Here is a 12,815-nt window from a genome sequence, read left to right as displayed (position 1 = left end):
GATATGCTGCTGGATTCGGTTTGCCAGTATTTTATTGAGGATTTTCGCATCAATGTTTATCAGGGATACTGGCCTAAAATTCTCTTTTTTTGTTGTGTCTCTGCCAGGATTTGGTATCACGATGATGCTGGCCTCATAAAATGAGTTAGGGAGGATTCCCTCTTTTTCTATTGTTTGTAATAGTTTCAGAAGGAATGGTGCCAGCTCCCCTTTGTACCTCTGGTAGAATTCGGCTGTGAATCCATCTGGTCTTGGACTTTTTTTTGGTTGGTAGGCTATTAATTATTGTCTCAATTTCAGAACCTGTTATTGGTCTATTCAGAGATTCAACTTCTTTGTGGTTTGTCTTGGGAGGGTGTATGTGTCCAGGAATTTATCCATTTCTTCTAGATATTCTAGTTAATTTGCATAGACGTGTTATAGTATTCTCTGATGGTAGTTTGTATTTCTGTGGGATCAGTGGTGATATCCCATTTATCATTTTTATTGCATCTATTTAATTCTTCTCTCTTTTCTTCTTTATTAATCTTGCTAGCAGTCTATCTATTTTGTTGGTCTTTTCAAAAAAAAACACCTCCTGGATTCACTGATTTTTTTAAGGGTTTTTTGTGTCTCTATCTTCTTCAGTTCTGATCTGATCTTAGTTATTTCTTGTCTTCTGCTAGCTTTTGAATGTGTTTGCTCTTGCTTTTCTAGTTCTTTTAATTGTGATGTTAGGGTGTCGATTTTAGATCTCTCCTGCTTTCTCTTGTGGGCATTTAGTGCTATAAATTTCCCTCTAAACACTGCTTTAAATGTGTCCCAGAGATTCTGGTATGTTGTGCCTTTGTGCTTATTGGTTTCAAAGAACATCTTTATCTCTGCTTTCATTTCATTATTTACCCAGTAGTCATTCAGGAGCAGGTTGTTCAGTTTCCATGTAGTTGTGCAGTTTCGAGTGAGATTCTTAATCCTGAGTTCTAATTTGATTGCACTGTGGTCTGAGAGACAGTTTGTTGTAATTTCTGTTCTTTTACATTTGCTGGGGAGTCTTTTACTTCCAATTATGTGGTCAATTTTAGAATAAGTGTGATGTGGTGCTGGAAGAATGTATATTCTGTTGATTTGGGGTGGAGAGTTCTGCAAATGTCTATTAGGTCTGCTTGGTCCAGAGCTGAGTTCAAGTCCTGAATATCCTTGTTAATTTTCTGTCTCATTGATCTGTCTAATATTGACAATTGGGTGTTAAAGTCTCCCATTATTATTGTGTGGGAGTCTAAGTCTCTTTGTAGGTCTCTTAGAACTTGCTTTATGAATGTGGGTGCTCCTGTATTGGATGCATATGTATTTAGGATAGTTAGCTCTTCTTGTTGAATTGATCCCTTTACCATATGTAATGGCCTTCTTTGTCTCTTTTGATCCTTGTTGGTTTAAAGTCTGTTTTATCAGAGACCAGGATTGCAACCCCTGATTTTGTTTTGCTTTCCATTTGCATGGTAGATCTTCCTCCATCCCTTTATTTTGAGCTTATGTGTGCCTTTGCACATGAGATGGGTCTCCTGAATACAGCACACTGATGGGTCTTGACTCTTTATCCAATTTGCCAGTCTTTGTCTTTTAATTGGGGCATTTAGCCCATTTACATTTAAGGTTAATATTGTTAGGCGTGAATAAGACAGAGGTTGCAGTGCGCCAAGATCACACCACTGCCCTCCAGCCCGGTGACAGAGCAAGACTCTGTCTCAAAAACAAACAAACAAAAACTAAAACAAAAAAACAGTTCCTGTGATATCATTGGCGACAGATTGCAGTATTTAATAGATGCAAAAAGGTCTCTTTAAAACAAACAGGTTTTTTAGAAAAATTCTAAAAAAGGAAGGTTGAGTCCAGTTTAGGGGTGAGGTGCAGAAAATATGGTGATATATGTGCCATTTTAGGTCAAATGTTGGAACAGACTCTAAGGTGCTTTGATCCAATCCCTTCTTTTATAGATAATAAAACTGAGGCTGGACGTGCTGGCTCAAGTCTGTAATCCCAGCACTTTGGGAGGCCAAGGCAGCTGGATCACGAGATGAGGAGATCGAGACCATCCTGGCCATCATGGTGAAACCGCATCTCTACTAAAAATACAAAAATTAGCCAGGCGTGGTGGCATATGCCTGTAATCCCAGCTACTCAGGAGGCTGAAGCAAGATAAACACTTGAACCCAGGAGGTGTATCACACCACTGCACTCCAGCCTGGGTGACAGAGCAATATTCTGCCTCAAAAAAATTTAAAAAAAAACCTGAGGAACTGAGAAGCTAAGCAAATTGCTAAAGGCAATCTGGGGCCACGGTTTTAACACTGTAGTTTGGAGGACGCAGAGAGTTAAGGATGGGGAAGTAATGAAACCTGAGATGCAAAAAAAGGAAAGGTTTGGTTTTAAGCAAAGCAGGGTTTAGGCATCAGACAGTGGAAGGGGCAGAAGCAAACAGTAGCAAGCAGCTCCGGCCTGGAAGAAATTTTCCCAGAGTCTGTCATATCCTTGTTGCTCCCCCCAGAAGGAAGTAACCCTAGGAACTACTGAGAAGTTGTGCCTCCACAATAGTCTCTGACTTACTGAATAAACAAAAGCAACAGTTAGCTGGATCCCTGAAGCCCAGGGGGAAGGGGGCCCCATTTCTTACTGACACTCTTGCCCTGGCCCCAGCTCACCTGGCCTCTGGCTCCCCAGCCTTCCTGTCTCCCTGAGAGTGGGCCCTCAGAGTTTCTCTTACAGCTGCTGTGTACAGAATCATGAGAAGGTGCCTTCTAAAGCTCATGAGCACTGGGCTCCAAGGCAGTGTTTTCAAGGGTGCAGAGAAAACGAGGGGTGGGTCACGTGCCTTTGCATGGCATCACGTGAGATGTGTATCGATCTAAACATATTCTGAAGGGATGGCTCAGGCTACCTGCAAACAGCCTCTTCTGGGAGATGATATGGCCAGAATGTCACGTTCCTTCCAGAAAGACAGACCTGACAGTTTACAGCTCAACAAACCAAGCTCTGGAGAACGAGGCTCTCTGATGAGAGACCAGTAACTGACATTTATTGGGTGTTTATTAAGGCCATGTGCTGAGTGTTTTACGTGCATTTTCAACAATCGTTTGAGGTAGGTACTGTTGTTGCCCCCATTTTACAGATGAGGAGACTAAGGCTTTGTCAAGCTAAATGGTTTTTCAGGGTTACATATCTTGGAAGAAGCAGAGGCCGGCAGCCTGGCAGCAGAGCCCATGGTCTTCATGGCAGCAGCATGTGTGTTGCCTTCTGTGTACCAGCAAACAAAGACTCAAAGAGAAGGCAAGCAATATCTCTGGGGTCACACAGCCAGTTAATACTGGAGCTAGAACTAGCTAGCGGTCTTCTCTCCCCCACTCTGGCTCTCCTCCTGATATGGCCTCAGTCGCTTAAGGTACAATAGGGATAATTCGTCCCATTTTACACAGCCACGCAAAGTCCCAATGACCTAGACAGAAAGCTGAGGTCTCTTCCATCCCGTGACTGGATTTTCTATGACTGCTCAGTGCTCAGAAGATTCCAGGACTGGGAATCAATGGTGGAAACAGGACTCTGGGTTTGACCACAGCTGTGGAGAAAGATGACAGCCCAGATGAGCACCATGGTCACCCCAGGGCCATGAGTCTCTAGAGGTGCCGTTCAGCTTCCCAAGTCCCTGGGTTTTGGGGACTTCCTGTCACAGCCCGTTTGGGGGAGCCTCCCACCCCTGCCACTGCATCTCTTCCTCTCCTTGGCTTCTCTCTGTCTAGTTGTGAGGGCTGGGCTGAGTAGGTCACTCCCAACCAGGGCTTCTAATGAGCAGTTTTGCCATACCAAGGCATCAAAGATGAATAATTCAGTGAAGAAGCCCAGGGAATGTTATTCTTTCAGAGAAGAGTCCCTTGACAGTGGGAGAGGCAGGGAAGGTCTGCTTCTTATTATGGGAGGAGTGGCGGCTGGAGAGATAGCAGTAGAGAGAGGTGAAGAGGAGGAAAGCCCCACAGGAATCACTGACTGTGCTTGCTTTCAGTAAAAAGTTTTGAACAGAAAAGTGATTGGAGATCAGAATTGCCTTTTTAAAGAGTAGTCTGACCACAGTGAGGAGATAGATCAGACTTGGGACTAGGAGAGGGGCAGGAGGAGCAGAGATGAGGCTGTTTCAATCATTCAGATTTCAGTTATAATAACAGGAAAAAGGTAGGACAGACAGAACTAGGTATGTATCATGAAGGAAGAGCCTAGAATGATTCTTTGGTTTCTGAGCACTTCTAAGCAAACTCTCATTTGTTAATTTCTCTCTTAAAATATGTAATTTTAGGAGTGTTTGGAACATCAAACAGTAAAATGCAACCATGAGCTGCTCTTCCCACCAGCATGGAATCTAGTGACAGCCTATGTCCTGGCATGTGGAAGATAAGGCAGGCTTTGGGCCACGAGGACCGCCCCCTCCCTGCCCCATCTTTTAATTTTCCTTCCTCAAGAACTTATTTGCTAAGGCCCACGTAACTATATTATCAAATAGTCAATGTTTTTCCATCTTAGCCTTCAGACTAACGTGAAGAGATCTGGTTAAATCTCTTCCTGAGGTCTGAGTACATTCTTTTATCACCTTAGATAAACAAGTTGAACAACCTTCAAAAATCTATCCCATATATGCACCTAACAATAGAGCCCCAAAATACATAATGCAAAAAGCTGGTAGAATGGAAGGGAGAAATAGACAATTCAATAATAATAATAGTTAAAGACTTCAATATCTTACTTGAAATGAGTAGAAAAACTAGGCAACTAAACAACCAAGAAAAGACTTGAATAACCTATATACCAACCAGACCTAACAGGCATCTACAGAAAACTCCACCCCCAAACAGCAGTATACATATTCTTCTCTGGTGCAGAATGAACATTATCCAGGATAGATTATATGTTAAGCTATAGCAAAAGTCTCAATAAACTTTAAAAGACTTACATTATCTAAAGAATATTCTCTGATCATGGTACAATGAAATTAGAAATCAACAACTGAAGGAAATTTGGGAAATTCACAAATATGTGGAAATTAACACCCACATAAATAACCAACAGATAAAAGGATAAATCACGTGAAAAACTAGAAAATACCTTGAGATGAATAAAAATGAAATTACAACCTGACTAAACTTACCGAATACAGGAAAAGCAGTGCTTAGAGGAAATTTATACTGTATCTGTAAACACCTACATTTAAAAGGAAGAAAGATCTCAAATCAATAACCAACTTTCCATCTTAAAACTAGGAAAAGAAGAGTAAACTAAATCCAAAGCAAGCAGAAAGAAGTAAATAACAAAGATTAGAGCTGGGTGCAGTGAGTCACACTTGTAATCCCAGCTACTTGGGAGGCTAAGGTGAGAAAATTACTTGAGTCCAGGAGTTCAAGGTTTCAGTGAGCTCTGATTGCACCACTGTACTCTAGCCTGGGTGACAGAGTGAGACTCTGTTTCTCAAAAGCAATCAAACAAAAAGATTAGAGGTAAACAAATGAAATAGAGAATAGAAAAACAATAGAGAAAATCAACAAAATCAAAAGTTGGTTCTTTGAAAAGATCAACAAAATTTAGCTAGACCTACCAAGAAAAGAGACAAGAGTTGACTTACAAAAATCAGAAATAAAGTATCACCTTAAAGAATTTTTTTAATTATAAAGAAAACTATTTTTTAAAAAAACCTAGTAAACAAATTAAATAATTTAGATGAAATAAACACATTTCTAGAAAGGCACACACTGTCAAGCCTGACTGAAGAAGAAACAGAAAATTTTAGAGATTAAATTAACAATGAGAAAAACCTCCCACAAAGTCCAGGACCAGACAGCTTAACTGGTGAATTCCACCAGGCTTTTAAAAAAACGATTAACACCAGTTCTTCACAAATTCTTCCAAAAATAGAGGGAACATTTCCCAACTCATTCTATGAGACCATTACTCTCCTGATACCAAAGCCAGGTAAAAAAGAAAACGAGAAAAGAAAAATACACACCAATAACCTTTACAAATATAGATGCAAACATCCTCAATAAAGTAGTAGAAAACTGAGTCAGGCAACATATAAAAAGGATCATACACCATGACCAACTAGGACTTACCCCAGAAATGCAAACCTGGTTCACGTATGAAAGTCAGTCAATAGAATACACCATATTATTAGAATAAGAGGAAAAAATGTATAATCATCTTAATAGATGACAAAATTGAACACCCTTTCTTGATAAAAGAAAACACTCAACAGACTAGGAATACAGGGAATTTCCTTAACCTCATAAAGGGCACTTATGAAAAATCTGCAGTTAACATTCTACTTAATGGGGAAAGACTGCAAGCTTTCCTTTTATGATCAAGAAAAAGACAAGATGTCCACTCTCTCCACTTTTATTTAACATTGTAATGGAAGTTCTAACCAGGTCAATTAGGCAGAGGCAATAAACAAGAGGCCTCCAAAGTGGAAAGGAAGATGTAAGATAATCTCTATTCACAGATGATATGATTTTATGTATTAAAAAATTGTAAAGAAGCCCCAAAAATCTATTAGAGCTAATAAATGAGTTCAGCGGGACACAAGATCAACACACAAAAATCAGTCATATTTCTATAAATTAGCAATAAGCAATCCAAAAAGAAAATTAAAAATATAATTTCATTTATAATAGCATCAAAAATATTTATTAAAAAATTAACAAAAAAGTGCAAGAGTTGTGCACAGAAAATGACAAAACTTCATTGAAATAAGTTAAATAAGACCTAAATAAACAGAAAGGTGTCCTGTTTTCATGAATTGAAAGGCTCAATATTGTTAAGGTGGCAATATTCCCCAAATTGATCTATAGAATCAATATAATCCCTGGCAAAATCCAAGCTGTTTTGTTTTGTTTGCAAAAACTGACAAGCTGATGCTGAAATTGATGTTGAAATTGATATGGAAGTGCAAAGAGCTCAGAATAGCTAATACAAACTTGGAAAAGAATAAAGTTGGAGGACTCACATTTGTTGATTTCAAAACTTACTACAAAACTACAGTAATCAAGACAGTGTAGTAATGACATAATAATAGACACATAGGTCAATGGGATAGAATTGAGAACCCAGAAATAAACCCTTAAATTTGGGAGGGGGGAGGGACAGCATTAGGAGATATACCTAATGCTAAATGACGAGTTAATGGGTGCAGCAAACCAACACGGCACATGGATACATATGTAACAAACCTGCACATTGTGCACATGTACCCTAAAACCTAAAGTATAATAAAAAATATATATATATATAAACCCTTAAATTTATGATCAATCTATTTTCAAAAAGACTGCCAGGATAATTTAATGGGGGAAAGAATAATCTTTTCAACAAATGTGCTGGGATGCCTAAATATCCACATGGAAAACAATGAAATTGGACTCCTGCCTCACAGTATAAACAAAAATTAACTCAAAATGAATTATAGATGTGAAGGTAAGTGTTAAAACTATAAAACTCTTAGAAGAAAACATAGATGAAAATCTGTGTGACCTTAGATTAGGCAATGATTTCTTAGATATGATAGCAAAAACAAGAGCAACAAAAGAAAAAATAGATAAATTTGACTTCATCTAAGTTAAATACTTTTTTGCTTCAAAGCCACCATCAAGAAAGTTAAGACAACACACAGAATGGGAGAAAATATTTGAAAATCATGTATCTGACAAGGAACTGGTAGCTAAAATATGTAAAGTAGGCCAAACGCGGTGGCTCACGCCTGTAATACCAGCACTTTGGGAGTCTGAGGCGAGTGGATCACAACATGAGGAGATCGAGGCCATCCTGGCCAACATGGTAAAACTCCACCTCTACTAAAAATACAAAAATTAGCTGGGCATGGTGGGACGTGCCTGTAATCCCATCTACTCAGGAAGCTGAGGCAGGAGAATTACCTGAACCAGGGAGTCGGAAGTTGCAGTGAGCTGAGATCATGCCACTGCACTCCAGCCTGGGCAACAGAGTGAGACTCAGTCTCAAAAATAAATAAGTAAATAAAAATATGTAAAGTACTCATAACACAATAATAGACAATTTTAAAATTGGCAAAATATCTCATAGACATTTCTCTAAAGATATACAAATGGACCATAAGTACATGAAAAGATGTTTAACATCATTAGTCATCAGGGAAATGCAAAACAAAACCATAATGAGATTTCACTTCATATCCAGTAGGATGGCTATAATTAAAAAGCCAGATAATAACAAGTGTTGACAAGGATGTGGAGAAATTACAACCTTCATACATTGTTGCTGGAAATGTAGAATGTTGCAGTCACTGTGGAAAACAGTCTGACAGTTCCTCAAAAAGTTAAACATAAAATTATCATGTGTCTCAGCAATTCTACTCCTAGGCATAAATACATTAGAATTGAAAACATATGTTCACACAAAAACTTGTACAGGAATGTTTGTTGCAGCACTATTATAATAGCAAAGAAATAGGTAAACCCCAAATGCTCATTAATTAAGAATAGATAAACAAAATGTGTCATACCCATAAAATCGAATATATATTATTCAGCAATTGAAATATATATTATTTGGCAATAAAATAGAACAAAGTATTGATACATGCTACAACACGAATGAACCTCAAAAATATTATGTTAAGGGAAGGAAGCCAGTCACAAAAGACCACATAGTATATGAATGCTGTTTATATGAACTGCCCAGAACAGACAAATCCACAGAGACAGAAGGTGATTGCCTAGTGTTGGGGGTGTGGGGGTGAAAGAATAGGGAATCATTGCTAGTGGGTATGGATCTTCATTTGGGGGTGATGAAAATGTTCTAAGATTGGTTGTGGTCGTAGTCCCACAACTCTGTGAGCATACTATTAATAAAACTCATTGGATTGCACACTTTAAATGGGCCAATTGTGTATGAATTATATAACCATAAAGTTGTAAAAAAGTAACCTATCATACACTGATAGCCGGTGATATGAGTTTATTTTCACATGTAACTGCAAAGAAAAGTAGAGGCAAAGAATAACCTAGTCATTTCCCAGTAAAGCAAAGGCTACATCAAGGTTCATTCCTATGTAGCCACTTCCTAAACTGTAGTCCTGCTTACCCTTAAGATGTATCAGAAACTGTATGTATCCAACTAGAAAAATTATCAGTGCCCTCAAGAGCAAAGGATGCCATTCCAGGGCAATCATTCGTTTGTTTAATTTGGACCTCAGGTGGCTGAGAATTGAGTTGATCATATTTCTGAGTTTTCTTAGTATATTTTCATTATCATTTCAGGCAAGGTCCCTCTCTCTCTATCTTCACCCCCACCTCTCTCTCTCTCTCTCTCTCTCTGTCTGTCTCTCTCCCTCTCTGTCTCTCTTTCTTCTTCTATCATCCCTACCCCTATTTTCTTCTCTCACCTCAGGCACCCACTTTGATCTATTTAATATTGTCCTTAAACATGCTGGTATCTTCGTAAGTTATCCACTGGTGTTTATGTATTATGTACTTTTTAACTGTTAATTTCTTGATAAAATTTGTTCTGTATTTAGTGGTTACATAATTTGCACAGTGGCATTGACTCTCCTCATGGTAGAGACTAGGTGTTCCAAGTTCTGATTAGCCTCTTCTGGCCCTCAGTGTTCTGTTCTCATTAATCTCATTTTGTCCTTGACATGCCCCTCTCCCAGGACAACAAACAGGACAGTTTGTTATATAAAACGTTTTCTTTCATTTTAAAGACGTCCTCCCCTGTGATAGGATGTTTCTCTGTGCTGGGAGAACCATAGAGCAGTGGTTAAGTAAAGAGACTCTGGAATGTGGCTACCTAAGTTTAAAACATAGTTCTACCACTTACCAGCCTGTAACTTTGGGTAACGCACTTAATCTATCTGTGCCTCAGTTGCTTAATCTTTAACATTAGAATGATGATAATAATAGTGCTCAACTCTGGATTGTTATGAGGCTTTTATGAGTTAATATCTGCAAAGTACAAACAACAATGCTGGTACATAAGCAAAGTCATCTTGTTTGCCATTGTTAGATTCCCAGGTTGTCAGTTCCAGGATCTCAGGATCTTCTGGTGAAACAATAATTTATTCACACTCAGTAAGGTGGACAGAGTGCAGATGCTAGGCCCAATGACAAACAAACCTAGAGAACATCAGGCCGTGGTCTTTAGGAGGCCTGTCACCACTTGGCAGGAACAGTATACCTGGGAAGGTGGTGGGACCAAATGATAGGAGCCTAGCAGCCACACTCCTAGGAGGGGACTGGAGCAATAAGTGTAAAGTGATCTGAAGTGAGGACAACCCTACTATAAATGGTAAACAAGATAGTTACTCAGACTAGGAGAATGGGGTGCTGGAACACTGGAACACTGTGGAGGAGAGGTCATGAGTGTCCACAGTAACAGAAAACCCAGTCCTGGAGACATCATCGTACTCCACTGTAAGCCCAGGAAGACAGAAGGGGAGAGAATGAGGCAGAGCTTACAATGGATCTATGCTTGTTGGTAACCCTGTTTTAAAGCAATAATCCCCAAATACTTTAGAATTGAAAACTATCACTTCTTTTATTTTAGTTTATCTCATTCTGTTTTCCTAAAGGTGTATGGTATATGTATTTAAAATTGAACTGCATTAAAATCTTATTTGTATCATTTTCCTAGTACTCTTTGAAACAATTGGAGTTGTCCCAGCATGTTGAAAACAGCCCTGGAAATGAGCTACCCTAGGCTTTTACTGTGGGGAAAAAAGATAGTGAACGATATCAAAAGCCTTTCTTACCTGTGAAGGTAAAAGCTTTCAACATGGAGCCATTTAAAGTCAAATTTATACCTATTTCTCCAAGTTTTTGCCAAACAAGCTCTCTCACGCAGATATATTAAAATGAGTAAAGAGCTTAGAATTCTTATTAGGGCTGGAGTATACAGATCTGATTGAGAGAAGATGTTAATTCACCATACTCGACTCCATCTATTAACTTACTGACAAAACCACATCTAAGTCCAGTGTGTTAAGGTTTTCTGAATGCTAGAGTTTGAAATGAGGGTGAGGGAAGAAGAGACCTAGAACTGTTTTCTTTCTTCTTCTTTCAATTCTGACCACCTTTCACACTTCCACAGAAATGAGAGGGGAAAGAGAAAGAAAAAGAACCCAACAAAGTCAGAGGTGGTTTTGGAAACTTTACTTGGTTTCAAAAACTCAGCAAGATTAAATTACTAAAGCAATGAATGTGTTCTGCCCACCCACCAAAAGAAATCCAAAACAAAACATCAGGAATCATAATAATAGTCTGCTCTTACTTCAACACTCAAATAAAGCACAACTAGTTTTGATACTAGACGGAAGAGAAATATGTCCCCTGTAGCCTTCTGTATAAATATAGTATAATGAATGACACCCACAAAAACATGACCATAGTAAACATAGCCACTGTTGCATAGGACGGCTCTTAAAAAATGGTCCTTAATATAGGTCACTGACATCACAAAACAGAGCAATTTAGTAAAAATAATTCCAAGATGGCCACTGTGAAGCAATTCAAGTAATGTGTTGCTACCTATTGGTCTGGCATAAATCAGGAAGATGTTTTAGACTCTAAAGTAGAGCAATCCCCAAGCTTTGTCCTCTGTCCTCTTGAGGGTAGAGTAGAAAATGCAGGTGTTGCTGCAAGGAGTCTCCCGCCCCGCATCCATCTGAACACCAAGGATTGTCAGTAAAATGAACGAATGGTATGTCTTCATCTGTGTGGACATCAATAGAATACAAACTCATTTTAAAGTGTTACTCAATATTGATCATTACTGAAGCTGAGTAATGGTTACATGAGGCTCCTTGCATTTAAGGACGCTCTTTACTTTTGTGTATGTTTGAAATTTTCTGTAAGAAAAAGTTTTAAAACAGTGTTATTGAATTGGTTGTATATTTTAAATGTTTTGTCAACCAATGGGTAATTCCTTCCACCTGTTATGGTAGAGGCCTGAAAAACTTATCACGTTAGAAAGAGATTTCCATCCTCAAAATGTCTTGGAGAAACTTCTACACAGTATGACCTCTAATGTGAGATGTGTGTGCACTCTGTGGTGATTGCAACATAATCCATTTGAACTAATATTTGTATTAATTTTTAATCTTAAAATAAGAAAAAAGTTTTATTAATATCTAATATCAATAAATATTTAAAAGATTGACTCTGGTGTTCTTACTCTGCTGATTTGTCAAGGAAATATGCCTTTTTAACAATCATTGAGAAAGTAAGTGCCTTTCAAAGGAAATATGCCATACAGAGAGAATTTGAAAACAGATATGTGGAGATACCTTCATCAGCCTGTGACTTGGTTGCTGAAAACTATGTGTCACTTCTGTTCCCTATATATATATAAATTTGAGCAGATTTGCTGTGTGTAATTATACAAAATGTATTAAAATATATATATTAAACATGCTTTAAATATTGACATTATATTCATGTACTGCTGTTCTAATATACACATATAAGGCATGAAAAACAAAACATTTAAAAGTATAAGATTTTATATATATATATTTAAAATAACAGGTCATGTTTAACTTGCCTGAAACAACCTACTCTAATAGCTTGAACTCATTTGTAAAAGTATTTTAGTTTGGGCCGGGCTCGGTGGCTCACGCTTGTAATCCCAGCACTTTGGGAGGCTGAGACGGTCAAATCACGAGATCGGGAGTTTGAGACCAGCATGGCCAACATGGTGAAACCCCGTCTCTACTAAAAATACAAAAAGTAGCCGGGTGTGGTGGTGCATGCCTGTAATCCTAGCTACTCGGGAGG

The sequence above is a fragment of the Hylobates moloch genome, unplaced genomic scaffold, assembly GCF_009828535.3.
Source record: "Hylobates moloch isolate HMO894 unplaced genomic scaffold, HMol_V3 SCAFFOLD_7, whole genome shotgun sequence".
In the NCBI taxonomy this organism is placed as follows: Eukaryota; Metazoa; Chordata; class Mammalia; order Primates; family Hylobatidae; genus Hylobates; species Hylobates moloch.
The sequence above is the reverse complement of the archived record's forward strand: the minus strand, read 5'-3'. Positions refer to the sequence as shown.